The 26,272-nt window shown below is 40.6% G+C and overlaps 1 long non-coding RNA gene across 5 annotated transcripts in view; it reads left to right on the forward strand.

The window, feature by feature from the left end:
• Positions 1 to 25,854, forward strand: part of LOC114023484 — a 47,686-nt gene extending 21,832 nt beyond the window's left edge. For 3 of the 5 annotated variants that reach the window (XR_003566799.1, XR_003566800.1, XR_003566803.1), the window contains 5 exons: positions 3,423 to 3,458; positions 6,821 to 6,903; positions 8,861 to 8,967; positions 9,515 to 9,620; positions 24,799 to 25,854. This is a non-coding gene — a long non-coding RNA (uncharacterized LOC114023484). The remainder of the gene's footprint in view (positions 1 to 3,422; positions 3,459 to 6,820; positions 6,904 to 8,860; positions 8,968 to 9,514; positions 9,621 to 24,798) is intronic. The other 2 variants (XR_003566801.1, XR_003566804.1) reach the window with 1 other exon arrangement.
• The last annotated feature ends 418 nt before the right edge of the window (positions 25,855 to 26,272 follow it).

Raw genomic sequence — 26,272 nt, forward strand, 5'->3', positions numbered from 1 at the left:
TCATTTTCTTTTTCTTTATGCAATTCTTCCATTCCCCCTCCCACACAAAGCTTTCAGAAGCCACTCTACTTACTGACCATTTTCCACATTGCCTGTCTTCGTTCAAGATCATGGTGACAGGAGGCATTCAAACAGTGAACGTGATATGTTCAGATTTTCTCATGATGACGTGTTAAAATTGGAATGTTATAAAAATTAATTAGTCAGGACTCATACTGGAAAGCCATTTATCTGTTTGTTGAAAGCTAAAAGGAAGAACCTTCTTTGCTATTTCTTTTTGATTGGCCACATACAGTAATTATGTGCTCCCAAAACAAACATGGACTGTGAAACACCAGACTTTCTTTCTGTTCCAGAAGTAATGGAGATCTAACGCATGTGCACACTCCATGCAACCTTCCCATTTGGAGGATGCTAGGGAACCTGCTCCTGGGAGAGTTGGGATCACGTTCAAGGGAAATGCCTTGGGAATACCATGTAGTATGTATAGGTATTCCATAAGTGATTCCGTTTGGCCAACTATGTCTTGAAGGGGAGGCTTTCTGTTGGACTTTAGAGGTATTCAGAAAGACCTGCCAGCATTAGCCACTGCCTCTTTTGCCATAGTTGCTCTTGAGGGATCTCAGAGACTTTTTTTTTTTTGTTCATAGCATTTGGGGAGAGACCATGCTGTAAAGAGAAAGGTCTTTGAAACCACATAGCTCCAAAAAGAGGCCTCAGTACTTGAGCTTTGTGTTCACTTTTTTTCTGTTCTAGGAGAAGGGAGTGGGGTCTTTGACCTTGTGACTGTGGGCAGTGAGAGAGGGAGCAGGGGGCACCTTGGGGGAAAGTAGATGAACCTGGTCTAAATTAAGCAACTAATACAACTTGTGTATTCAAAAAACTTTAAAATTCAGTTTTATTTTCAGTTCTGATCTATCTCCCTCCTTCTTCCCCCTCCCACTCATCGAGAAGCTCATTACAAATATGTCCAGTCATACAGAACAAATTCCCAAATCAGCCATGTTCCCCTCCCCCCGCAAAAAAGGATAGGAAAAGAAATATGCTTTAATCTTTACTCAAGTACATCAGCTCTATCTGGAGGTGGAGAGCATGTTTCATTGAAATTGCGGTTGGTCATCGTGTTAAAAGTTCCTAAGTCTTTCAAAGTTGATTGTCTTTACAATTCTGTTATTATTGCATAACTTGGTCTCCTGGTTCTGCTCACTTCACTTTGCATCAGTTCATAGATGTCTTCTTGGGTTTTTCTGAAACCATTCCCTTCATCATTTCTTAGATTCTTAGGGACCACAATAGTATTCCATCACATTCATAATCACATTCATATACTATACCTTGTTCAGCTCTTCCTCTCAGTTTCCAATTCTTTGCTACTACAAAAAGAGCTGCTGTATGTATGTATGTATGTGTATACATACATATATATATATACATACACATATACATATATATTAAACATATGGGTCCTTTTCCTCTTTTTTTGATCTCTTTCAGGTTCAGACCTAGTAGCAAAATTGCTGGGTCAAAGGGTATATACAGTTTAATAGCTTTTTGGGCATCCTTTCAAATCACTATACAGTATGGTTGGACCAATTCACAGCTCTACTCACAGTTCATTAAAAGTGCCTAGAGTTCATTAAGGTTTTCCCACGGCCTCTCTAACACTTGTAATTTCCTTTTTCCCTCAACATTGCCAACCTGATAGGGTAAGATGGTGCCTGAGTTATTTTAATTTAACTTAGTGATGAGAGAGCACTTTTTCATATGGCTATTGATAGCTTGGATATCTTCCTCTGAAAACTACCTATTCATGTCCTTTGACCACTTATCACTTGGGGAATGGCTCTTATTTTTATAAATTTAAGTTAGTTCCCTGTATATCTCAGAAATAAGACTTATCAGAGAAATTTGTTCCAGATTTATTTCCAGTTTCCAAGTTCTCTACTAATTTTAATGGAATTGGTTTTAGTTGTGCAAGAACTTTTTAATTTTTTACAATTAAAAATATCCATTTTACCTCCTTTGAGCCCTTCTACCTCTTGTTTGGTCATGAACTCTTCCCCTATCCAGACATCTGAAAGGTAATTACTTCCACATTCCTCGAATTTGCTTATGCTTTATCTGTCTAAATCATGTACCCATTTTGAGCTTCTCTTAGTATATGGTGTTACTGTTGGTCTATATGTAGTTTCTGCCAGATTATTTTCCTGTTTTCCCAGCAGTTTTTGTTGAATAGTAAGTTCGTGGCCAAGTAGCTTAGATCATTAGGTTTATCAGCCACTGGGTTGCTGTGCTTGTTTGCTTCTGTATATTGTGTGCCTAACCTGTTCTACTGATTAGCCTCTCAATTTCTTACTCAGTACCAGATTTTGATGAATACGGCTTTGTAGTATAGTTTATTTCAGATCTGATACTGCCTGGTTTTCTTCCCATTTTTTTTTCATTGATTCTCTTATGATTCTCGACCCTTTGTTCTTCCAGCTGAATGTCTAAAGTAATCCTTTGGTAGTTAGTATGGTACTGAATGAGGGAATGAATCTAGGTAGTATTATTTATATGACCTTGGCCTATTCATGAACAGTTGAAGTTTCTCCAGTTATTTAGCTCCGCCTTTATTTGTGTAGCGTTTTGTAATTGTGTTCATATAGTTCTTGTGTGTGTCTGGGCAGGTAGACTAAGTATTTTATATTGTTGGTAATTATTTTGAATAGAATTTCTCTTTCTATCTCTTCCTGCTGCATTTACTGGTAATTTATAGAAAAGCTAATGATTTGTGTGGGTTCATTCTATATGCTGCAACTTTGTCAAAGTTGTTAATTTTTGGATTGTTTTATTTGACTCTCTAGGGGTCTCTAAGTTAACCATTGTATCATATGGACAAAGTCATATAATCCTGTTTCCTCTTTGCCTATGCTTATTCCTTCAAAATTTTTCTTGTCTTATTGGTACAGGCAGCACTTCTAGCACAATATTGAATAGTAATGATGATAATGGACATCTTGCTTCACTCCTGATATTATTAGAAAGGCCTCTAAGCTTGTTCCTATTACACTTAATGCTGGTCTTGGTATTTAGATGCATACTACTTACCACTTTAGAGAAAGCTCCATTTATTCCTGTGATTTCTAGTGTGGCTTTTTTTTTTTTTAAACAGGAATGGGTGTTATATCTTATAAAAATTTTTTTATTCCTCTATTGAAATATTCATGATTTTTGTAGACTTGTTATTAATATGGTCCATTATGCTAATAGTTTCCCTAATGTTGATTCAGTCTTGCATTCCTGGTATAAATCCAGCCTGTTCTTTGTGATATACTGCTGTAGTCTCTATGCTAGTATTTTATTGAAGATTTATGCATCGATATTCATTAGGGAAATCATTCTATAGCTTTCTTTTTCTGTTTTGACTCTCCCTGCTTTAGGTATCAAGACCATATCTGTGTCATAAAAGGAATTTGGTAAGACTCCTTTTCCTATATTTTTTTTGAAGAGTGAAATATTGGGATTAATTGCTGTTTAAATGTTTTGTAGAATTTGCTTGCAAAACCATCTGGTCCTGTTTTTCTTTGGGAGTTCCTTCATGGTTTGTTCAATTTCTTTTTCTAAGATATGGTTATTTAAGTATTCTATTTCCTGTTCTGCTAATTTATATTTTTCAAAAAATCAAATTACCTAATGTCTCATCTATTTTATTGTGTTAAAAAAAACAGCTCCGGGTTTTATTTATTAGTTGATTTTTTTTTTTACATTCAGTTTTGTTAGTTTCTCCTTTCGTCTTCAAGATTACTGTTTTGGTACTTAATTGGGGGTGGTTAATCTATTGGCTTTCTTGTTTTGTTTTGTTTTGTTTTTTTAGTTGCATGCTCAGTTCGTTGATTTGCTCTTTTATTGATGAAAGTCTTTAGAGATGTAAATTTTCTCCTAAGTACTGTTTTGACTGCATCCCACAAATTTTGGTATGTTGTCACATTCTTGTCATTATCTTTAATGAAATTGTTGATTGTTTCTATGATTTGGTCTTCACCCATCTTTATTTTAGGATTAAGTCATTTAGTTTCTAATTAATTTTTAACCTTTGCTTTAAAGGCCCTTTATTTATTTATATGTATTTCTTTTACATTATGGTCAGAAAAAGATGCATTTGATATTTCTGCTTTTCTGCATTTGTTTGCAAGGTTTTATGCCCTAATACATGGTCAATTTTTCTGAAGGTGCCTTGCACAGTTGACAAATAGGTACATTCTTTTCTATCTACCTTATTATTCTCCAGAAGTCTATCATATTTAACTTATCTAAATTTCTATTCAGGTCCTTAACTTTTTTTTCATTTTTGGGGGTTACATTTATCTAGGTCTGAGAGGGGTAACTTGAGGTCCTTCATTAGTATAGTTTTACTATTACCTCCCATCTAACTTTTCTTTTAAGAATTTAGATGCCATACTATTTGGTACATATATATTTAGTACTGATAGTAATTTTATAGGGCAGCTAGGTGGCACAGTGGATAGAGTGCTGGACCTGGAGTCAGCAAGACTCATCTTCCTGAGTTCAAATCTGGCCTCAGACATTTCCTAGCTGTGTGACCCTGAGCAAGTCACCTAACTCTGTTCGCCTCAACTTTCTCCTCTGTAAAATGAGCTGGAGAAGAAAATGGCAAACCACTCCAGTATTTTGGCCAAGAAAACCCCAAATAGAGTCATGAAGAGTTGGATGCAACTGAAACAATTGAACAAGAACAACAAATTGATAGTAATTTAATAATAATTGACATTCATTTAGCATATTTTATTGATATTAACTAAAGGTAGGAGGGCATACAAATGTTTATTGAATTGGAACACAAATATCACACATTTCAATGGTGGTGGTAAGAATGTGTTGAACCAATAGGGGAAAAAATGTAGATGTGTGCAAAAAAGTGACTAAACATGGCCACAGCCCTTGTCCCAGAAATTTCAGTGATATGCACATGTCCCCAGTGACATTAGAGACAGAAAGACAGTTTCCATCAACACTAAAATGTTCAGTATTCACAGAGATACTTTTTTGTGGTAGCAAAGAACTGGGACCAAAGTGAGTGGGCATGGCCTGGCAAATGCGAAAAAAAAATTGTGGTATTTGAGTGATAGAATGTTATTGTTACATGAGAAACAAATAACAACTTGAACAACTTAAATTGCTGTAGAAATATTTATAGTGTAGGCCATGCCAATATCACAAAAATTACTACTACTAAAATTAATTTATAGTTTTAATGTTATGCCAATCAATCTACCCATGGGATATTTTATGAATTTAGGTAAAATAATAAAATTCATTTGGAGCAAAACAAGATGTTGAATATCAAGGGAAATAAAGGCAGGGAGAATAGCACTTCCAAGCCTCAAAACTATATTATAAATTGGTAATCATTAAAAACATTTCGTACTGATTAAAAATAGAAAAGTAGATCAATGGAACAGTCTAGACAAGGGAAATTAGAAATAATTGAACTTAACTCAGTGTTTGCTATCCCTGGAAATATAAATTGCTTAGGAAAGAATTCCCCTATTTAATTAAAAGTTATGTGGAAACTGAAAAGCAGCCTGGCAGAAATTAGGCTTAGCCCCACATTTGGGTTGGATTTGTAGTAAGGAAGCCCCAAATTCTAACTCAGATACTTATTAGCTATGTGACCTTGGGCAAGTCACTTAACCTCTGCCTCAGTTTCTCCATCTGTAAAATGGAACGAATAACAGCACCTACTTCTCAGGGCTGTGAGGATCAACTGAAATGTTTGTATCCTCAGCATTTAGCAGAAAGCTCTTTACAAAGGCCAAAAAAAAAAAAGATCCTTTTACATTAGATGCTATAAGTCTTCCCATGCCAGAAATTGGAACCAAGCCCCCTGGCCTCCAGTTTGCATGCTACATTTTCTTCCCTTAACACAACTGTACCCCGTTTGCCCCTCTCCAGTATTTTTCGGTGATCACTGAGAGCGGCTCACCAAACAAAGCATTTGAGTACCCCGGGATGGCTATGGTTCATCTTTGCATGGTAATTTGAACTCATCAAGAGCGGCTAGATGTTCTCTGGCTAGTTCCTACTTAACGTGGATTTGGATCTTCAATTAGTAATTTTTCTTTTGTCCTTTTTCCAAAGTCCATTATTTTTCGGTAGGTGGCCTTGGCACATGCTGGGCTGTTCTTAACACTTCTGGAACTCTCAGAGGACCATGATATGCTTTTTACTTCATCCTCCCTCCATTCATCATTCATATGTTGTTTTTTAACCCTTAGTTGGTCAGTAAGTTCTATGTGGATTCCTATTGGTCTCTTGAAAGAACTCTTCCTTTTCCTAGTCACAGGAGTTGTTTCTCTTTGTTTTGAGGAGTTTTTCATTTGTCCTGGGCTGACTTGTACAATGTTTGTCCATGGGGTACCAGCTGTTCTTTATCTGGATGCTTTAAGATGTGTTCTCCCTAAATCTAGGGAGCATGTACACATTGTCTGGCCATCTACTCCTGTACCCCAAGTTAAGATGAAATAGTTACTCCCCCCTCAAGTTCCTCCTTTTTGGGTGGAATTCAAGATTAGCAGCCTCCTTATTTGATTTTCAGCCTTTTAAATGATGAAATCAGGAGGTGTGATAGAAGTAATTGGCTGAGCAAAGTGTATTATCGGGGGGCACCAGAGAGGAGGGAGTATCAGGAATGGGCAAATGCTACCACAGTGTTAGAAGTGAATTTAGAGTTTTAGGGTAATGTCCTTTTAGGGTAACGTCGCTTTCCTCCCCTTGATAGTTCTGGATCACATTCTTCCCCCCTTTTTTTTAATTGCAGATGATCGTGGTGGTAGCATCTTGTCTGTTTTGCTTCTTAAGAATGTGTGAATGTTATCATCACATCAGTCATGTCGTCCATTGGTCAGTTGCCATTGCTTTCCATTCCTCTCCAGTTAGCGGTGAAGGATTCCTTGAGGTCATGTTCCTATGTGTTTGTGGGGGTCAGTGCCCTTCTTTCGGCTTACTGTTTTCTGACACTGTTTTAAATCTCCTAAGTCCCTTGGCACTCTAAGCAGCTCACCTGCTGTAGTCATAGCTTAGAGGCCATTTTAGAAAGCCTCTCAGGAGGGTTGGGCTTACACTGGTTAGCTTATTTTCACCCCATTTTGTTGAGCTTGCAGATGATACTGATTTACCCCTTTGCTTTATTTACCAAAGCTAGTTTCTGTCACTGTGCCCTAAATGCACAAATACCGCCATCACTCCCTCTTCATACAGATTGTCCAGATTGATTTTCCATTTTTCCTTATCTTGTCTTTGGGGGCTTTGCACAAAATCTGTATCCCCTTGGCAATGAACAGTACATCCGATTTGTCATCATGCCTGGATCTTAGAGGAGAATTTTACTATTTGCAAGCCTGCAATTGAAGCTAAACCGGCCAGGTAATATGGTTTGGTCATTTATGAACTCCTGGCATTTGCATCTTACCTCCACGGTATCACATTGGGCCCATCGGGTTTGCTACACTCCTTCCTTCCAGCACCTGTTATTGTCCAAAAGTGAGCTCATCTAAAAATCTGTTTTGCTACACTGGCTCACACCTTGTGGACCTATCCAGTGTTTGACCCGATTAAAAAACAAAACATAAAAATATGAAGATAGAATCAATCAATAAGCATTTATTAAGCACTCTGTGGGCAGCACGGTGCAAAGCACTGGGGATAGAAAGCAATAGCAAAAAATGGTACCTGCCCTCAAGTGCTTTGTGTTACAATTGGGGAGACAACATGTCGAAATCGAAATGAACGCTAAAAGTGGTGTCTTCTGCTCCTCTCCTCCCCTACTGCCATTGGACTGATTGGATCACTCCTGTGACTCCCATTAGGTTTTGTTTTTTATATCATTCTAGTTTTCCCCTCCTATGCAACAAATACTTATTTTTAAAGATAAAAAGAAAAATCAGTTCAACTGATGAAATACATCAAAAAGTCCAAAAAATATGTGTAACACCTGTAAAGAGGTGGGGTAAGGGTATCCTCTCATATCTGTTCTTTTGAGCCATACTTGTTCTTTATAATTTTCCCATATTCACTTTTGGTTTTTGATATGTAGTTGTTCTTTCCACTTATATTGTTGTAGTCATTGTGTGTATTACTTACTTCACTCTGCATCAGTTCACGTAGATCTTTCAATGCTTCTCTGTATTTAATCACATTCATCATTTTTACATCACAGCAATATTCTGTTACATTCGTGTACTAACACTTGTTTAGCCATTCCCCAGTTGATGGGCATCTACTTTGTTTCCACTTATTTACTATCACAAAACATACTGCTATAAATGTTTTGGTATATATGGGAACTTTGTTCTTAGCAGTGGTTTCCTTGGGGATATAAGCCTAGTAATAGTATCTCCGGGTGAAAGGGTATGGACATTTTAGTTACTTAATTGCTTTCCAAAGTGGTTGTACCAATTCATAGCCTCACCAAAATGCATCCGTATCTATCATAGCCTGTCCAACATTAACTAGTTCCATTTTTTGTTATCCCTGTCAATTTGCAGGGTGTAAAGTGATTTACATTTCTCTATTATTAGTTTGAAATCTCTCTTTTGAGAACTGTTTGTACCTACATTTTTACCACTTATCTATTGGGGAATGGCTCCTGGTCACGTAGTATAGTGTGTGTGTGTATATGTGTGTATATATGTATATAAATATATATATGTGTGTATATATGTGTATGCATATACATACACATACATAAACGCATATGTTTATATATGTCTAAGCCTACTTTCTGCCTGATTGCTTTCCAGTTTTCACGTTTTTTTTGATGACATAGGGAATTCTTTCCCAAATAATTTGTATTTTTCAGGACCCTCCTGTCCCATCTCCATTGCAACTTCCACAATCTTAGTGACCAATCAGGAACCTGGGATTTTTAGTGAAGAGGAGCTGATAAGTTTGAGAACAGCTTATTGGGTATGTCTGGGGTCTGGGCTCCCACCTTGGAGAAATCCTGCTACTTTGACTACTCAGCTGACTGGCCACAGTTGGATTGGCTAAAAATTGGAGCCAAACCCTTTGGGATGAGGTTTGCTTTGTCTTCCAGTTAGGTCAAATGTAATTTTTTCTTCTTTTGCTCTTCCTGGAGCTAGCATTTCTGGAAATATATCAAATCATAGTGTCAACAAAGATTTCCTTGCATATGCCCATGACGGATGACGCTCTTTGTGTAACTGACAGAATTATAGTCTTCTTTCTGTGTTTTTGTAAAATAGTCAGTCCCAGCAGTACTAGGAGCTGGCTTTGTACTCTGCAGAAATGGTGGCTGACTCTGGATCCAGCATATCAGCACTCTGAGCCTCAGTTTCTTTATCTCTAAAATGGGGGCATTTAATAAGCCATTAACTTATTGTGAAGTTATACTTACAATACACTGTACAAATGACTAAGCTGGCTCTTTGTTCCTACCCTATGTGGCTCCTCACAAGGTTTTCCATCTACTTCTTTTCCCCTCCTGCTGAAGACCATTCTTAGGTACGGATTCAGGCCAGTCTTTGCTGGCTTCCTTTTTCATTACCTTGGCACCTGAACAGCTGGACTGAATCGTTCGACAAACCGAACTGTGACAGGTAAGTTCTGCAACCAATTCTTTCACTTTTTTTGGGGGGGGGTAACAGCTCCCACATCCCTGGAGAGCAAGAGACACTGACCCCCCGTCCCGTAGTCTTATAGTTCAGAGTTGGACACATGAGCCTTGGCTAAAAGCTCTGCCTTTATAGTTCTAGGACAATTAAGTGGAATCTACACTTGGAGGGTTTAGGTCACCTCTAACCGTAGTTTTGAAGTCACTAGGTTTTGGATTGACTTAAGACCTGAACACTTTTAAACAAAGATTTATTCTTAGAATCCCAGGTATGTAAAGCCCTAGATTTATACTCATAGTTCATAGCTAGTAAGTACTTAGGGCCTAGCACTACACTAGGACACCTCAATGACTTGGAGGCCATTTACCCCCAACAGTAAGTTCTTCCCACCAGTAAGTGAAATCTCTGAAAAAGACCTCAAGACTGAGTGCTCTTCCTGGATTTCCTTTTCATTCTCGTATCACATCAGTCCTTTTGTTCCTCTCTAGTTAAGTATCCCCACTCACCATAGAGGATTTTCACCACCTTGAGCTCCCTGTCTCCTCTCACATCATTAAGCTATCTGTAGCTAGTGCCTCCACTCCCAATTTGTTTCTGACCTCTCCTTTGCTGGCTGTCCCACATGGCTCGCTCCTCAGCTTCCATGGACTAGATTACCTCTGTGCTAATGGTTCTCCAATCCTTTAGCCCTAACCTCCAGTCTCACTTCTTTCTGATTACTGGGGAGGGTACCTCAATTCCTTATTCTCACTTCCTTCCTCAGAAGAGAAGAGCCTGCAGCTGCTTCCATCAGCCCCAGTCTCCTGGGCACTGCTTTCCGGCTCTAGCCACACTTTCTCTCATTCCTCGGACTCACTGGTTAAAGTTGAGGAGTTTGAATACTCCCTGGTCCCTGTTGCCACCATCGTTGCCTAATCTTTCACCCAAACCTAGGAGTTGCTGTCTGTTGCCCTCCAGAATCCTCCCCTTCTTTCTGTGGTGTATGGCTCCCAGTCTAGGAGACTTCAATGTACAATAGATACTCCCTCAAACATCCTAACATCCTGCTGCCTCAACTTACTCCTTTCCCCTGACCCACCTTAGCTTTTAATCATCTGCTGCTGAAAGGAGGAGAACCCTCACCAAGCTCCACTCACTGGGTCCACTACGAATTTATGCTACATAAATTCTCATTGTGCTCAGTGCCTTCTCCAGCTCATCTCACTCTCCACAGCAGCTCTTGCAAAGCTTTTTGTGGCTCCTCGTAGCAAAGAATCTTGCCTTGAATTTCACTTTTAAAAATTCAGGCCATTTGCTGAGAGCTCCCTCATCGTATATCACCCGGACACCATCTTGATACCTCCTTACTGCCCACAAACATGGCCACGTTTCCCCTGGCCTCAAAACGTCTCACGTGACTTGTCCCTTACCTCTCCTCCCACTCTTCATAATGGCCAAGTCGAACTTTCTCAGTCTCCCTCCCAGGTCGTCTTAGAGCTTCTCCCTCTAGGCTATTTCACTTGGTGATCTCATCGGCTTCTGTGGGTTCAGTTATCTCTCTGCTGACCTCCAGACTTCCCTATTACTGTGGAGGGTGCTCGCATCCTAAGTGTCATCCGCCCTCTCAGCCACCAAATTCCACCTTTGCAACAATGCTCATTTATGGCCTCCCACCTCCCCTGGATTGCTGCAGGTTGGACTGCCTGTCCCAAATCTCTCTCCCCCCTCCAAAGTGATCTGACCATTCAGCCACTCTACCCAGTTAACTCCAGGGTATATCGCCTTCAGGAACAAATACAAAACCCTGCAATACAGTGACATCGGCCTACTTGCAGTTTTCTGGCTGCTCACCCTTCCTCACCCATCAGCCCTAGTGCCTTCCTTCTGTGTACCTGCCTTGGTTGTACAGAGCTGTTTTCAGGTTGTCTCCTCCATTTGATGGAGAGCCCCTTGAGGGCAAGGACTTTGTATTCCCAGTACCCAGGAGGTACAGAGTCAATCTTTACTGAGTGACCAGAGGACTAGATCTGGAAGACTTTCTGCCTCTGGGAATAGAAATGCAAGCCTTTGCTTAAATCCCCAAGTTGCTGGATTTATGTCCCTAGGTTTGCGAGAATTCTCCTTTCAGACCTAGAGAATTCTCCTTTCAGACCTAACGGTGTAAAGCTCAACTTACAGATATAAACTGACTGATCTCAGTTTCTAAGTCACAAATGTAAGGATTTCCTTGCCAACGACCCCAAAGTTGAAAGTTGTTTTATTCCCCCCACCCACCCCTTTTTTCCTGAGAGACCCAGACTGAGTGCCTTGATTTCCTCTTCTCTGTACTCCCTTGTCCTGGCCATTTTCTTACTCTTACCCATGACTGCCTTTGCTACTACAGGAAAAAGTCACCTACCTGAGCCCTCCCTCTGCAGCCCAGAAATCCTTTTCCACTCCCTCTTGGCTATTGACTCCATCCCATCTTCTCCAGCAGATGGTGCTATCTGAACACGCCTTCCTGAACCCTCCATTTCATTTGCTAAGGTCCTTGGCTACCATGAATTTAATTATCTCTATGCTTATGACTCCCAGCCTACATTCCACCATCTTCAACTCACCCTTGTCCAAAACGAAGCTTATTTTCTTCTCTCCTCTTTCTAACTCTCCTATTGCTGTGGAAAGTCCCACCATCAGCACACTCTCTCATTCTCCCTTTCCCATCAAAAATCAGTTTGCCAAGTCTTACTTGCTTCTTCCTTTGAAAAATCCCTTGAATATGCCTTTTCTCTGCTGCCAGTGCCACCTGGCACAGGCCCTTGGCACCTCATGGCTGGACCATGGCACTAGCTGGCTGCTTCGTTCCCCTGAGGCAATTCTTTTCCCAGGGCAGCCCAGACTCCTCTAAGTTATCAAACTCATCATGTCACTTCTTAGCACCTGCAGGATCAGATAGAAAAATCCTCTTGTACCTGGCCAGTCAGAGACATCTCAAGACCCAGTCTACCTTGCATCCTATATATACAGTCCCAAGGCATTAATACTTAGGCCTACTGAAGGCCTCTCCACCTAGGGACCCCAAGACCTGTACTTACAGACATCCAGCGAGATGAGGGCAGCACACCATAGTGCCGTGTGGCTCTGGCCTTGTTTGTAGCCTCCCTCAGAAAAGAGGGGACCATTCTGATACACAGGGGAGCTTGGCACCAGTCTCCTGCGTGGGGGGAAGGAGAGTTAACAACATTTTTTCTACTTCCTGCCTGAACTATCAGCCACCCTAAGGACTTTGAAAATATATCTAAAATCTTCCCTTCATGATGGACAAATTCCCTGACTCCCCCTTGCTACCTCCCTCTTAGACTGTCCTGTCTGCTCCACAGGCAACAAGCTTGCTTTCACTTTCAATCTTTCCCTGTCTCCCACTGTACTCCGATCACTCCTTGTCCCTCTGCCACTTCCAGCTTTTCCTACTCTGGTCTCTCAGGAGCCACGTCCTCCAAGGGTCACTCAGATGGTAGCTCCCACCCAGTCACCATTTTGGCAGCTGTTTTCTCGCGCTCTCTAGGACACCTCCCTTCTTTCTTCCATGAGTTCAGTGGCTGCCTCACAGGCTTTATCTCCTGTCCTCATACTAGGGAACCTGCACATACATAGAGATAATCCCTTCAACATTCTGAACTCCTGGTTCCTCAACTTGTTCTCCATGACCCTCACACAGAGATGGTCATAGCCTTTATTTTCATGAGTTCTGATCACAATCTATCGTCAGTCCACCTCTCCCTCTGCCTTCCAACACGAACCCCTGTTCTTTGCTCTTGGGTTCTTTTTCTGCCTCATCCTATGGCCAACCTCATCTTTGAATCATTCCCACAACCCTCACTTCTCCTTCACCCTCTCATGTGAAGAGGTGGCCCTTCTCTTTCCCAAGGCCAATCCTCCTACCTTCTCCAACATATTATGCTTCTCTATCATTCCAACTCTTTCATTTACCTTAAGCGAAAAGCAAGAAGAGACATTTGGGGACAGGAGTCAAGTTCTACCCTTGGAAAGGGATTGCTGTGGGCCTTTGCAACATATACCACCCCCAAGATGCTTCATGGGCCTCACAGGTTTTGCCTGGAGAGACTTAGCATGGTTCCCAGGAACTCTTTGCATAGAGAAAAGGTGGCTGAGGAGGCTAAGCCCTGGGTGGGGGGTATAGCCCACCCTGGGATGTTAGTGACTTTCCCAGGGTCACATAGCGGAGCAGTACCTGAGATTACATTTGAACTCAGGTCTTCCTACCTTCACAGCCTGAGCTCTAAATACTAGGTCATACAGCTGTCTCAAGAGAAACTATGTGCTTGCTTGTACTCTTCCTGCCTTCTCCCCAGTCAGACTTCCAGGGAAAAGAGTAGCTAACAGTGAGCAGGGATTGCCCAGAAACAGCTGAAGTCTGGGAGCTGCCATGAGTCCTGTGCACCTAGAGTGGGTGAGCCAGGAAAAAGCTTCCCCCCATTTCCCTTCTTAGTCTGTGATCTACAAACAAGAAAGAAATACTCTGTAAAGCCTTTCCAGTGAACTGGGCGGGGGGAGTCTTTCCCTGACTGTACCTGATGATATGGGAAGGAATCAGGAGGAGGAGTGTTTGGCCTAGGTCCCCTTTGCTCTATTCTACAGAAGATAAAACTATGTGAGTCCAAGCTGCTGATCTCTGTGTAGTACCAAAAGTGACCTAAGAAAGTGGTAGTCACGATGGGAGCTCTCATCAGATAGTAAATTGCATACTTACTTCTGCTACATCTCACTTCGTATCCTAGATTGAATTGGAAGCTGGTCACAAAGGGATTAAGAGTTTCTTCTGAGTCAAGCACTGAAATGGCTGTCATGTTGGGGTGGGGGTGGAAAATAGGGGAAGAGTAGCTTAGCTAATGGCAAGCTTTAAGACTGCTCTAGAGGCCCATGGGGGCATTGCAGCTTATTAGAAAGTGACTTTTCTTTGCACCTGCATCAGCAGAGGACCCAAGAGGCCGGAGCTGGTAGCTCAGGTAGATCACTACCCAGTGACTGACTCATATCTTGCACACAGTTAATTAAAGCACCTTGGCTAAACAATTGACTCAATGACATGCTGCCTCCCTGTAAGCACAGGAAGAACAAAGAAAATCCGCATTACAATTAACCTCCAAATAAGGACAGAAGATGGCACTTTGGAAATAACAAAATTGATAATCCATTAGCTGACTGGATGCAAATTACTTAATTTTAAAATTTGATGAAAAATTCCTAAAATATAAAATAAAAATAATTACTTGAAACCATTATGCCTGATAACATGTCAACAAAACTAAGAATGGGAAAGGAAGGAAAGGAAAGGATACAATACCTACCAAAAGTAAATGACCCAAATTAGGAAACCATCAAATAGCAAACTTTACATAATTTCAGAAAGAAAAAATAAAGTCTTTAAATGGATTCCTCCTCCCACCACCAAACTCTACCACCAGACTAGGTTTAGATAACTTTATAAACCATTCCTATCCCATGTTTAAAGAACAATTTCTTTTGTCATAGTTTTGAGGAGTCTTGAATGATTTTGATGATTGGGAAGGGCGACCCCTCGTGGAGAGGGCCTTTAGGGTGGCACTTTACTCCATCAAATGCTTTTTTCCCTCTTTGGCTATAGAGAATAAGCTCAGTGGGTTCTTGTAATCTCTATAGATTTTAGTCATTTGTGTGATTGTAAAGATGTGGTCCACTGTGGTGGAATGTTGCTTGGGGAGACCTGCCTTCTCCCTCCCAGTATCCTTCCTGTCAAAGCAGGCAACTCAAAGAGCCCCAAAGCACCTTAGTCAGCCAATCCTTGACGTCCTGGCCAAGAGGAGATAGATAGCAGCCCAGGGCGATACATGTGAGAATGAAAACTTTTTTATGGAGAAAGATGTCAAGAGATTATGAGTAATATCACCTCAAAACGGAGAGAGGCAGCAGAAAGTAAAACCAGTGTAAGGGAAGGGGTGGCAGGAGACAAAATGAAGACAAGGCAAGTTAAGGGAATTTCAGGAGGCCAATAAACAACAAAGAGATGGAAAATATCTGGAAGGCTTTCATAACCCACCCTTGTCACCATCAAGGAAAGTGGAGCCTGACACTTGGACTCTAAGATAACAATCCCACATATGCTCAGAGAAGAGGGAGAAACGCCACGGTAGAGAACTGACTTAGAGCAGGTTATACGTAGGGGGAGATCCCTCCTTGGGGTGACGCAATCATGTGGGCATCGAGGGACTGAGCAACAAGGATTGTGTCAAGAGGGAGAGAGGCTGGGGGGTAAACACAATTTCAGACCTTACTAAAACCCACCAAAAAAGTGACTAAGAGAACCTCAGCAACTATCAGCCTTAGTGCCTCATTTTCCACCTATTCAGGGTGTCCCAGAATTCCTAGTGTAGTTTTAAGCTTTTAGGACACTCTAAAACTTTAATGACAAGAATCTACACAAGATGCAGAGATTCCCAAGTGCTATTTCTCAGTAGCACACAATTTTCACCATCTCACAACTGGCTAAACAAGGTAGAGAACACATCTCTTACTATGCTTAGCGGTTGTTTATTTTTTAAAGAAAGAACTTTTGATTGAATACAGCAAAATGTTGTCTTAAAGGCTCTCTTACAACAAGGTATTTCACATGCAGATACCAGAATGATGCACTGAAAGATCTAACAGATGACCTTGCTTTATGATTCTGTTGGGTATCCATATCAGGTGAGGCATTGCAGAATCAAATGTATGCTCTGTAAAGGTATTCACCACGATCAGAGAGAAGATCCACTGCAGAGAAGTCCAAATAGAAGATACTCCTGGTTGTAAATAACATTAGATTAGCTGAATCAAGTCTTAAACTACTGCAGAGCCTCCCATATGGGATCTCTAACCACCCTCAGAGGAAAGGGGGTGGGGAGAGAAGAATGCCTAATGCCCAGACCATTGAATACAGTCAGATGGATACCCTTGAAGGCTCATTTAATAATGACAAATAAGAGCTTTGAGAAGGTCCTTCTCATTGCTTCTTTGCAGAAATAAGTAATCATGAGTATATGTTGAACACTTCATATTTTTTCAGTATCAGAGAGTCATCTTGGTTATGTTGCACTTATTTACTTTTCTGTAAGGGATAGTATAGAAGAGATCTATGTGATAGAAAAGTAAAAGCCATACAAAATAATCTCAGAAAAGAACCATACAGATAATGGAGGCAAAATTTGGTTTGGGGAGTGTGTGACCTTTCGTCATCATTACCTCAATTATCTGCTTCACTTAGCATGGCAGAGGCTGCCCATGCCTCCATGGGGGCAAACAACCCGCATTCATACTGCATAGCAGCCCAGACCATTTTGGTTTTCTGTGGCTTAGCTATATAACCCAAATGTGCTACTGTGTATTGTTGAGTGTAGTCAGTGAGATCAGTCATGAATAAGGCCAAGACAACCCATTCCTTTGTGCTGAAATCTCAAGACCCCAAGAATTAAAAGCTCAAAGTCATATGGATCCATTATAAAACATTTTATATTTTTAATAATTTATCAAGATATATCACCAAAACCCTGTCACGGGTCAGTTACTATTCTTTATTAATTCTCCCTCTTAGAAGCAATTTCTTAGAAACTAAATGATGTTACCTTTCACCTTAGCAGGGGGCCAGACTACTTAATGAGCAACTTCCCATAATCGACTTTTGCTCCCTGTGGACAGCTCCCTGTTTACGTGTGATCTCTGACACCTATGCCAAGGATTGTTATTGCTAGATCTTCCTTCGTACTATCCCCTCATTTTTCATTTCTATGGTCATTAAATGCAGATCACGTTATGTTTAATCTTCAAACTGCAACATTAGTAAACTGAGGCCTCATTTATGCATTAATGAGGGTGAAGTGGGTGCTAGACAAAAGATTTGAACAGATGCTATAGTTCTAGTGATATTTCTAATCATCACATTTATACCCCAAGGATAGTTTCTTATGCTTTACATTCCTGTCACGATTTTTCCTCATTACCACAGAATCTTGTTTTATGCCCATTTTAAGCTAATATTTGAATTTTTGTCACAATTGCTTCTGTATCTCTTCATGACTCAAGTTAGAAACAAAAGAAGTAAAAAACTTGTCAGTTGTACACAAGCTGTGTAACTTTATAGCATGAATATTTTCTTCCAGAAGAGAGGTGAAAGTCACAGGATATAGTAAGCATTGTGTGATAGAATGACACTAACTATGCCTAACAGATAGGAAATAGCCAGTTAGCATTGTAGAGTTAGTTCCAGGTTAGCTGTTTACATGTAATCAGATCCTCAAGTGGTTAAAGGAAAGGTTAACATCAAAGCCCAACTGGAAGAAATCATTAAACAAAGAAGATAAGATGTGCACTTCAAAATGACTCCAACTCTAACTCATTAGATCATTCAGATTGGAGGCTGTCCAGATGGGGTCAGATGGAGGATGGAGTTCATGTTTTAGGTTGGTGGTAACACCTTGGAGCCTCCAAAATGAGACCTGGAATCACTCAAAACTTTGCCCTCTCTACATAGGAAAAAGGAAAACAGACTTAATTCAGTGCAAATGAGCAAGTACTTTTTGGAGCGGCTGCTATATAAAAGATACTGTTTAGGTGCTAGTGATAGAAGGAAAAAAAACAGAAAAAGTCCCTGCCCTCAAAAAACTTACATTCTATTGGAACAAAACAAAATATAAACAAGCAAATGTAAATTATTTGGAAGTAGGAGAAATCACAATGAAGCAGGAAATGTTTCCCAGAGGGGGGTTACATCAGAGTTGAGCTTTGAAGAAAGCAAAGGATTTCTAAGTACCCGGGGTAAGAAGGAAAGTGGACTGCAGAGTTTAGGAAACAGGTCACCCAATTTGGCTGGGAAAAGAGTGGCATATCAATATTGCTATCTTGGGCATTCACTACAAATGAACAGTGAGATGGATCTAAAATTCAGTAGGAGAAAGAGAGCAAGCTAAGACCCATCTTTTTTTTTTAAACATCAATATGTTTCCAATGAAGTGGTAATAATAATGATAACAATAGCTAGAAGTTATATAGTGCTTTAAGGTTTGCAAAACACTTCACAAATATTATCTCATTTTTATCATCAGAATAGTCCTGGGAGGCAGGTGCTCTTATTATCCCCATTTTACAGATGAAGAAAGTGAGGATGAGAGAGGTTCAGTGACTTGCCCAGGGTCACACAGCTAGTAAGTGCGCGAGGCCCAATTTTAACTCAGATCTTCCACTCTTCAGGTCCGCTGCACCACCTAGCTAACATTCTTTAGATGGAATTCCCATATGAATGAGATCACCAGTCTATCAAATCAAGTGCCAGAGTATACTTTCCTCTTCAGTAAAAAAAAATTTTAATTTAATTGGTGTTTTCTCCCCAGTATTGAGAGGAGGAATAGGAGTGAATTGGTTCTTTGGGCTCTAACTTCTCAAGTCTTCCAGAGAAATGATGTTTTCATAGGTCCCAAGAAAACGACCATATTTACCAAAAAACAGAAAGAAATTAATTAGGGGGAAAGGAGTGGCAGAATGGTACCTGCTCTCCTTTATTGTTACCGGCTTGAATTCTGACAGTGTTTCTGAAGCATGTCACACTCACTGGGTGGACAATGCAATATTAGGCACTTTTCCCACATGGAGGTTCTTTCTAATAAGAAACTAAAGAAAAAACAAAGAAACCAAAGTTCAATCAAATCTCCTGGTAAACCAAAAACCAAACCTTTTGTTCCATCCAAAATTTTTTAAAAATTGGGGTTTTTAATCAAAAATTCAATTGACCCAAAGTCCCCGGTAAGTGGTACAAGCTTCAAGTTTTATTCATGTTTATAGAATCTGGTTGAACATATTGGACATCAAAGAGTCTTTTACCAGAAACATATCAGCCCTTTTCTCATCAATTGTTACCCCCTAGAACTATTTTTCCTAAGCACACAAGAGCAGTCTAGGCAAATGGAATGAATTAAAAAATAATTCCAAAGAAAAGCCATCCTAAAAGATGAATAGGGAATCGATAAGATGCGTAAATCATTTAATTAAAGTCAAATTGTGTGGGAAAGCCCATGCTTACAAATGAGAATTGAGAAGAAAAATAGCACCATGTTTGTTAGTTTAAGACACCTTTGTCAGCAGTTCCAGGGATGCTACTAAGATGAAATATGAGAGGTCCAAAATGTTCCAAGTTTCTAATGTTCCCATTGTTTTTGACTACCCCCCCCCTTCTTCCCTTCTTCTTTTCCTACATCTTTCCTCTTCCTCTCTACCAGAATTTTGGCTCTTCTGTCTTTGTATGCCTTGCCTATTTTTCTGATATCTTTTTTCCATTTCTTTCTTCTATGGGAGGGAGAAGACAGAGATTGAGTGATGTTAGAAATAGTACCCTTGGGACTGCAAGGAGCAGGGAATATTGGACATAAGTTAATCTTTGCAAGAAAGGAATTTGAAAAAAATGAGTATGGAAGGCTTTTGGTTGCCATATTTAGCCCAGTTTCATCTACTTCTTTCCCAAGGTCATTCTTGCTCCCGTCCCTTGCTCACCAAGAATAAAAGGTCACAGTCCCAGTGCATCTCCACGGGAAACTTAGGAGCTAGCAGGATTCGTCCTTTGGAGCAAACAGCTTTGTACATGTTTGTTTCTCTCTTTCTATCCCTTCTTGCCTGTAGATGACAGGGACCTCCGGTGCTGTGGTCACTTCTATGTTTTATTCCAGGGTTAATGTAGTCTTTAGTCTCTGCCTATTCTGCATTTTCTCTTCCTGAATCCATAGTATTCTGTTTCATGTGCCATGAAGGCTGGAGGAAATTCTCAGGTCCTCTCCTCCCCTTCCAGTGATGACCTCCTATTGCCAGAATGGCAATACTTTGAGAATACTCACAGTGGATGCAGGAGGGGACTATTGGGATGCCCAACCCAGGTCCCATAGTCTGGCCCTGGGGAATGTGCCCAGAGCATTAGGAGCCCATTGAGCCTAACTAAGGCCTGCGGTCATGCTGAATCCAACAACTAGGGCTGGTTTGTAGTAAGCCTGGCAAAGTCAGAGCTGGGCAGAACTCCATACTGCTCTTGCTTTCCAAAGGCCCAATCATGATCACGCAATTTAAACCTATGCCCCCTGAAGCAGTTAACAAATGAAAAAAGAGCACCCAAATGAAAAAAAAGAGCACCTGTAAAACTTGTTCTAATTGCTGGGAATTTTATTTGCATTTGTTTTCTGGAATCCCTTTGGAGAACAAGCATCCCACAAAAACAAACAGCAAAGGGAGAATACTGTTCAACACCAGGTAACACCTGGTTTCTTCCTCTGTCTTAATCTGTTACTTAAAAAATAGAACTTTGTTCAGGTCATGCTCCCAATGGCCTATGCTAGCACACTGTGCCATTCCCAAAAGGGAAGTAGGATCCCCAGCCACAGGAAATATTGCCAAGAATCAAAGAAATCAAAACTGAACTAACCTGGATAATATTTCCAGTTCAAAATCCTGTCCTTTTAAAAAGCAGCCACACAGTATAAAAGGAAGGCTAAAGGAAAGTCCTCAGTTTTTCTTCACCATTATGACATTTCATTAATTGTATTGATATATTTTTGTGATATGAAAGTAAAAGTAGATAGTGAATTAGATACTATTTTTAAAATCTTTTCCCCAAAAATAATTTGGTAGAGTATCTCTTAATTTCTTTGAGCCGAAGTTTTTTCATTTGTAAAGTGCTGCTGCTGAATCAATCAGTTGAATTGCTATAGTTCCTTCTGGGTTCCATCCTGTGATTTTGCTTATAGGAAATATATGGGAAGCCTTGGTGAGGGACAGTGAGGACTAGGATTCAGACTTACAATTCCAGCAGGATAGAAGTATTCCAGGTTTTAGAAATTCCCTCCAGTAATGTACACGTGTGTGCATGCACACACATATATCTTCTAGTCTCAGTGAAAACATCAGCTCAGAGACTGGACATACTTTGCTTGCTTGGAGAAGAAACAGCTTAGTTTGTGTAGATTGAGTCAATCATGGGACCATGCTCCTGGGTCTTTTTGATGTGTCCTGATTTTGTTTCAGAAATGAAGCTTTCTCCCTCCTCCTTCAGAGTCCCAATCCTCATATATTCGTCAGTGAACACAATAATGGAAAGATCAGCTTGCTTCCTAAGTCGACTTCTGAATTTTCAAAGAGTCATGTGAATGTTTGTAAAATAGCAACGGGCAGCTGATATCTCTGTAAGACTCCACCATCCCCACTGTTTACATGTTATCTGATCCCTTGCAAAAACCCAGTGAGATAATTAACATATGTGTGTGTGTGTGTATATATATATATATGTGTATATATATATATATATATATACACACACACATATATATATATATATAATTTTACTCCACTTTATATAAGTGGAAACATGCTCAGAGTTAAATGACTCAATGGTCATACAGTTAGTCGTAGTTACAATTTAAAGCCAGTTCTCCTGATCATTATAACAGAAATGCACCAGCACCAGATGGCTTTGGGGATTAAGAAAAACCATGCTCTCACTAAGCCCAGGGTTCTGGATCCAAGATTTCCATGACTTGCAAAGAAATCACTTTGAAATTCTACATACTCATAGTTAATATAAAGCTTTCTGTTTACTACTAAGTTAATCAATTTCAAAAGGGGCATTTTCTCTCTTTTTGAAATCAGAAGGTCAGTTGCTTCAGTTGTGATGAGCACTACCAAAAGTCTTGAATTTTTATTTTTCCGGCTTTGAAGTAAACATTTTAAAAGATTTTTTTTTTTGGTTCACCAAAACTTAAGCCGACATAAACATTTCAAGATATAAAAATGAACAGGGAAGAAGACTGACAGAAAGTGTTTATGTTAACATATCATTTAAAAAAATATAAGTTTAACAAGGTAGTTACAAAATTCTATGCCTATGTCCTTCTGCATTTTTACTTCTTTGCTTTTTGAAACCTGTTCCTGGCACTCCCCTTTTTGTCCATGTCTATTGCTCACCTTTAACCCAACTCTCCTCAATGGACCTCTTCTTGTAATGATATTATAGTCAAGCAAAAGAAATCATTCAGTTGTCCAGGCACATCTGAGAATGCACATATCCAATTATGTACATTTCTCTACCAAGAGAGGAGATATTGCATCCTCGTTGATCTTTTAATAATCATGTCATATGTAAAAGAGCTTACAAAATGGTGAGGCCAAGAAAACTTTTTTTTTTTTTGTAAATTGGGCATCATGGTGATATATACTTTTTATACACAAAGGCAGCATGTTGGGTGTCATTCAAATAGGAGAGGGAGGAAGGGTACAGTCTTTTAAGAGTCTTTTAAGTCTTTCAAGAGTCACTTACTTTGGGTGATTTCGACTTGGGTCTTAGCAGTTAGTCCCAGCAGCCCTGACTTCCACCAATGGAATATGCATCATATGGAGTCAATAGTTATTCTGGAACCTTTTTGTAGGATGGGCAGCATAACCAGACTAGGTAAATGGCCCCAATGCGCAAGATCCAAGGGACATGGCATAGTACTCAAACTCAGGTTATGGTCACAAAATGCTCTCCTCCCATGATGTAGGTACTGCGGTCTCAGTGGCCACTCCTCATGGCCCTTGATCACACTAGGGAATAAATGGGCATCTTTCCTGTCATCTTAATTCCTTCCCATCAGCTACCAGTTCAGATCCTTAGCTAGGCCCTCCTGGGACCTTATCCTGGAAGAGGTAGCATTGGATGGAGCCTTAAGTAGAGCTCACTAGACTCTTAAATGAAAGAGAGGCTCTAAGTGCAGAGTTGTATGTATGTGTGAGGGGTATATGGAAGAGAGGCTCTAAGTGCATGGAGTGTGTTGGGTACACTGTGGTGGTAGATTTAGGCTCCAAGTACAAGCGGAGGGGGGAGTCTATCCCCTCATCAAAGCAGTACAGGTTTCTAAGCTTTTGTGAGTCGGCTCCCCCAAGTTTCACCTTTGGTAACTGGAGAATTTCTTCATATTCACTCTGTAGTGAAGATATCTTGTTGACACTTTTAAAAATCCTTCTCTTGCCTAGATACAGATTTGTCTATGCTGCCAAAGGTGCATGCAATTTTGAGAGGATTACTATCTTTCAAAGACAACCCTGAGACAATGTCTTCTTTTCAGAGATGATAGTGGTGATAAAGTTATAGCTTAGCAAGTAAAGAAAAAGGCAGCAGCTAGTACTGCCACACCTAGTACTGTTCCTCCTCCTCCAAGCTTTCCTCCTCTTGTTCTAGAATCATGGAATGAACGAACACACTACAGATTTACTGAAGGGGCCAGTCACTTGACCCAGTGAGACACTGAGTCGAGGCTGCCTGGCTGGTCACACTCTGTGCTCTTTCATTCCGTTTAAGTAGTACCCCAATCCCATTCTGCCTTTCTATCATGGCCAGAGGATGATCCCTGTTCTCTTGTTAACAAACTGCCCTTCTTATTAGATGTGTGCGAGGTCCCCTAGAAAATGATGTGATTTCATCTATGGTTCCTGCTATTTCCTCTTCCCTCTGCCCCCCAGAAAATATAAGTTTCCTGAGGGGAAGGGAAAACAAGGTTCATTTTGTCTTTGTATCACTTGTGCCAAGCACACCAGAGTTGTGCTTAATAAAATATCTGCTGAATGAAAATTAATATCAACATTTTACAAAGGAGGAAAACCTCAGCTCCAGGACATTAGGAGACTTACTCAGTGATTACACAGCAAATAAATGTTGAAGCCAGGGACACACAACAGGTCTCAGCACAGGTACCAAAAGTAAACAGGCACCTATGGGCAGTCTCGGGGTAAGGAGAATAACAAGAACAGGCAAGCAGCCAGATGTCGAGGCCAGAAGAAGTGGTATCAGGCATTGATCCTCTGAGTGGGGAGGCAGGTGGCAGTGGGATCTCTGGAAGAGGGCCACCTAGTAGGTGAGCAGAGAGCGAGGACAGAAAGAAGGGCAGGAGCTCAATGAAGTGCTGAGAAACTGAGCTACAAAGGAAATGTCATCCACACTCCAGGAAGATTCCCTCCTTCCTAATCTCTCCCCTCCCCAAACCTCTTCCCTTGTCTCTCACTGCCAAGGTGTGTCTGCTTCTTCCCACCCCACCCCCCACCTCGCCTCCTGTCTCAGATGTCTGACTACTTTACGGAAGTCAGTACAATTTGGTCCCTGTCTATTTTACAGGGGAAGTGGAAGGAGACTGGCCAGAGCAACTAACATCACCATTGGTTGGAGCCAACATGATGGATTAGGGGCAGCCAACCAGCTGAACTCTCCCAACAGTCCTTTCCAAACAACTTTAAAATAACACCTCAAATCAAAGTTTGGAGTGGCAGAACCAACAAAAGGTTAGGGTGAGACATTTGTCTGGCCTAAGAAAACTTAAGAGGTCAGCAAGAGGACTCTGTAACACAGGGGTGTGGAGTCCTGTCCAGAATTGGTGCAACAGCAGCTGTAGCAACAGTAGCTTTGGGAGTTTTCAGCTCCTAGATGGTAAGGGTGGTTGTATAACTGGTCAGAAAGTGATTACAGACCTTTTGCTGGCACAGGTACAGCTGGTGCTGATTGGCAACTCTATTGCCCATAAGCAGTTGTGGGTTGTAGTTCCAGGGTAGATTGGAACTCTAGTGGTCATCACAAGGGAGCAGGGGCCCTGGTCACAATTCTAAAGCAAAGAAGAGGGTTAGCAATTGTGGCTGCAGGGTACTAGGGGCCCTTCCAGGGTAGACTAACATATAGAACAGGAGAGCCACACCCTTCCCAGGATTACACCACCTTGGAAGCACCAAAAACTTTCAGACCCCCCAGAAGTAAGTGAAAACAGCAGCGAAAAAAAAGGCCTAAAGCAAGCTGACATAGTGCTTCCTCACCTTCAAGTGAGCAGAGCTTAACTTTAACATAAAGTTCGAAGTCAAGAGTAGGCTGGTAAAATGAGCAAACAAAAAAAGAATTTGTCAGGAAAAGGCTACTATGGTGGCAGGGATGACCAAGATAGCTCAGAAGCTTCAGGCAAATCTAAGAAAAATGCTAACTGGAGCCAAGGCCAGCAAGAAATACTGGAAGAGTTGAAGAAAGAGATAAGAGTAGTAGAGGAAAAACTGGGAAGAGAAATGAGAGTGATGCAAGAAAATTACGAGAAGAAAATTACCACCTTGGCGAAACAGGCACAAAAGAATACTGAAGAAAATAACACCTTAAAAAACAAAATTGGCCAAATGGCAAAAGAGGCATGCAAATCCACTGAAGAGAAGAACTCCTTAAAAACCAGAGTTGGCCAGATGGAAAAGGATGTACAAAAATTCAGTGAAGAAAAGAACTTCTTAAGAAGCAGAATTGGCCAGATGGAAAAAGAAGTACAAAGTCTCACTGAAGAAAAAAATTCCTTAAAAATGAGAATGGGGCAAGTGGAAGCAAATGACAACATGAGACATCAAGAAACAGTACGACAGAGTCGAAAGAATGAAAGAATTGAAGAAAATGTGAAATATCTCATTGGAAAAACCAATGACCTGGAAAATAGATCGAGGAGAGATCACCTAAGAATCATTGGGCTGCCCGAATGCCACGATCAAAAAAAGAGCCTGGAGATCATATTTCAAGAAATCATCAAGGAGAACTGTCCCAATATTTTGTATCCAGAGGGCAAAATTGAAATTGA

The sequence above is a fragment of the Vombatus ursinus genome, unplaced genomic scaffold (genome assembly GCF_900497805.2).
Source record: "Vombatus ursinus unplaced genomic scaffold, bare-nosed wombat genome assembly UNPS02004428.1, whole genome shotgun sequence".
In the NCBI taxonomy this organism is placed as follows: Eukaryota; Metazoa; Chordata; class Mammalia; order Diprotodontia; family Vombatidae; genus Vombatus; species Vombatus ursinus.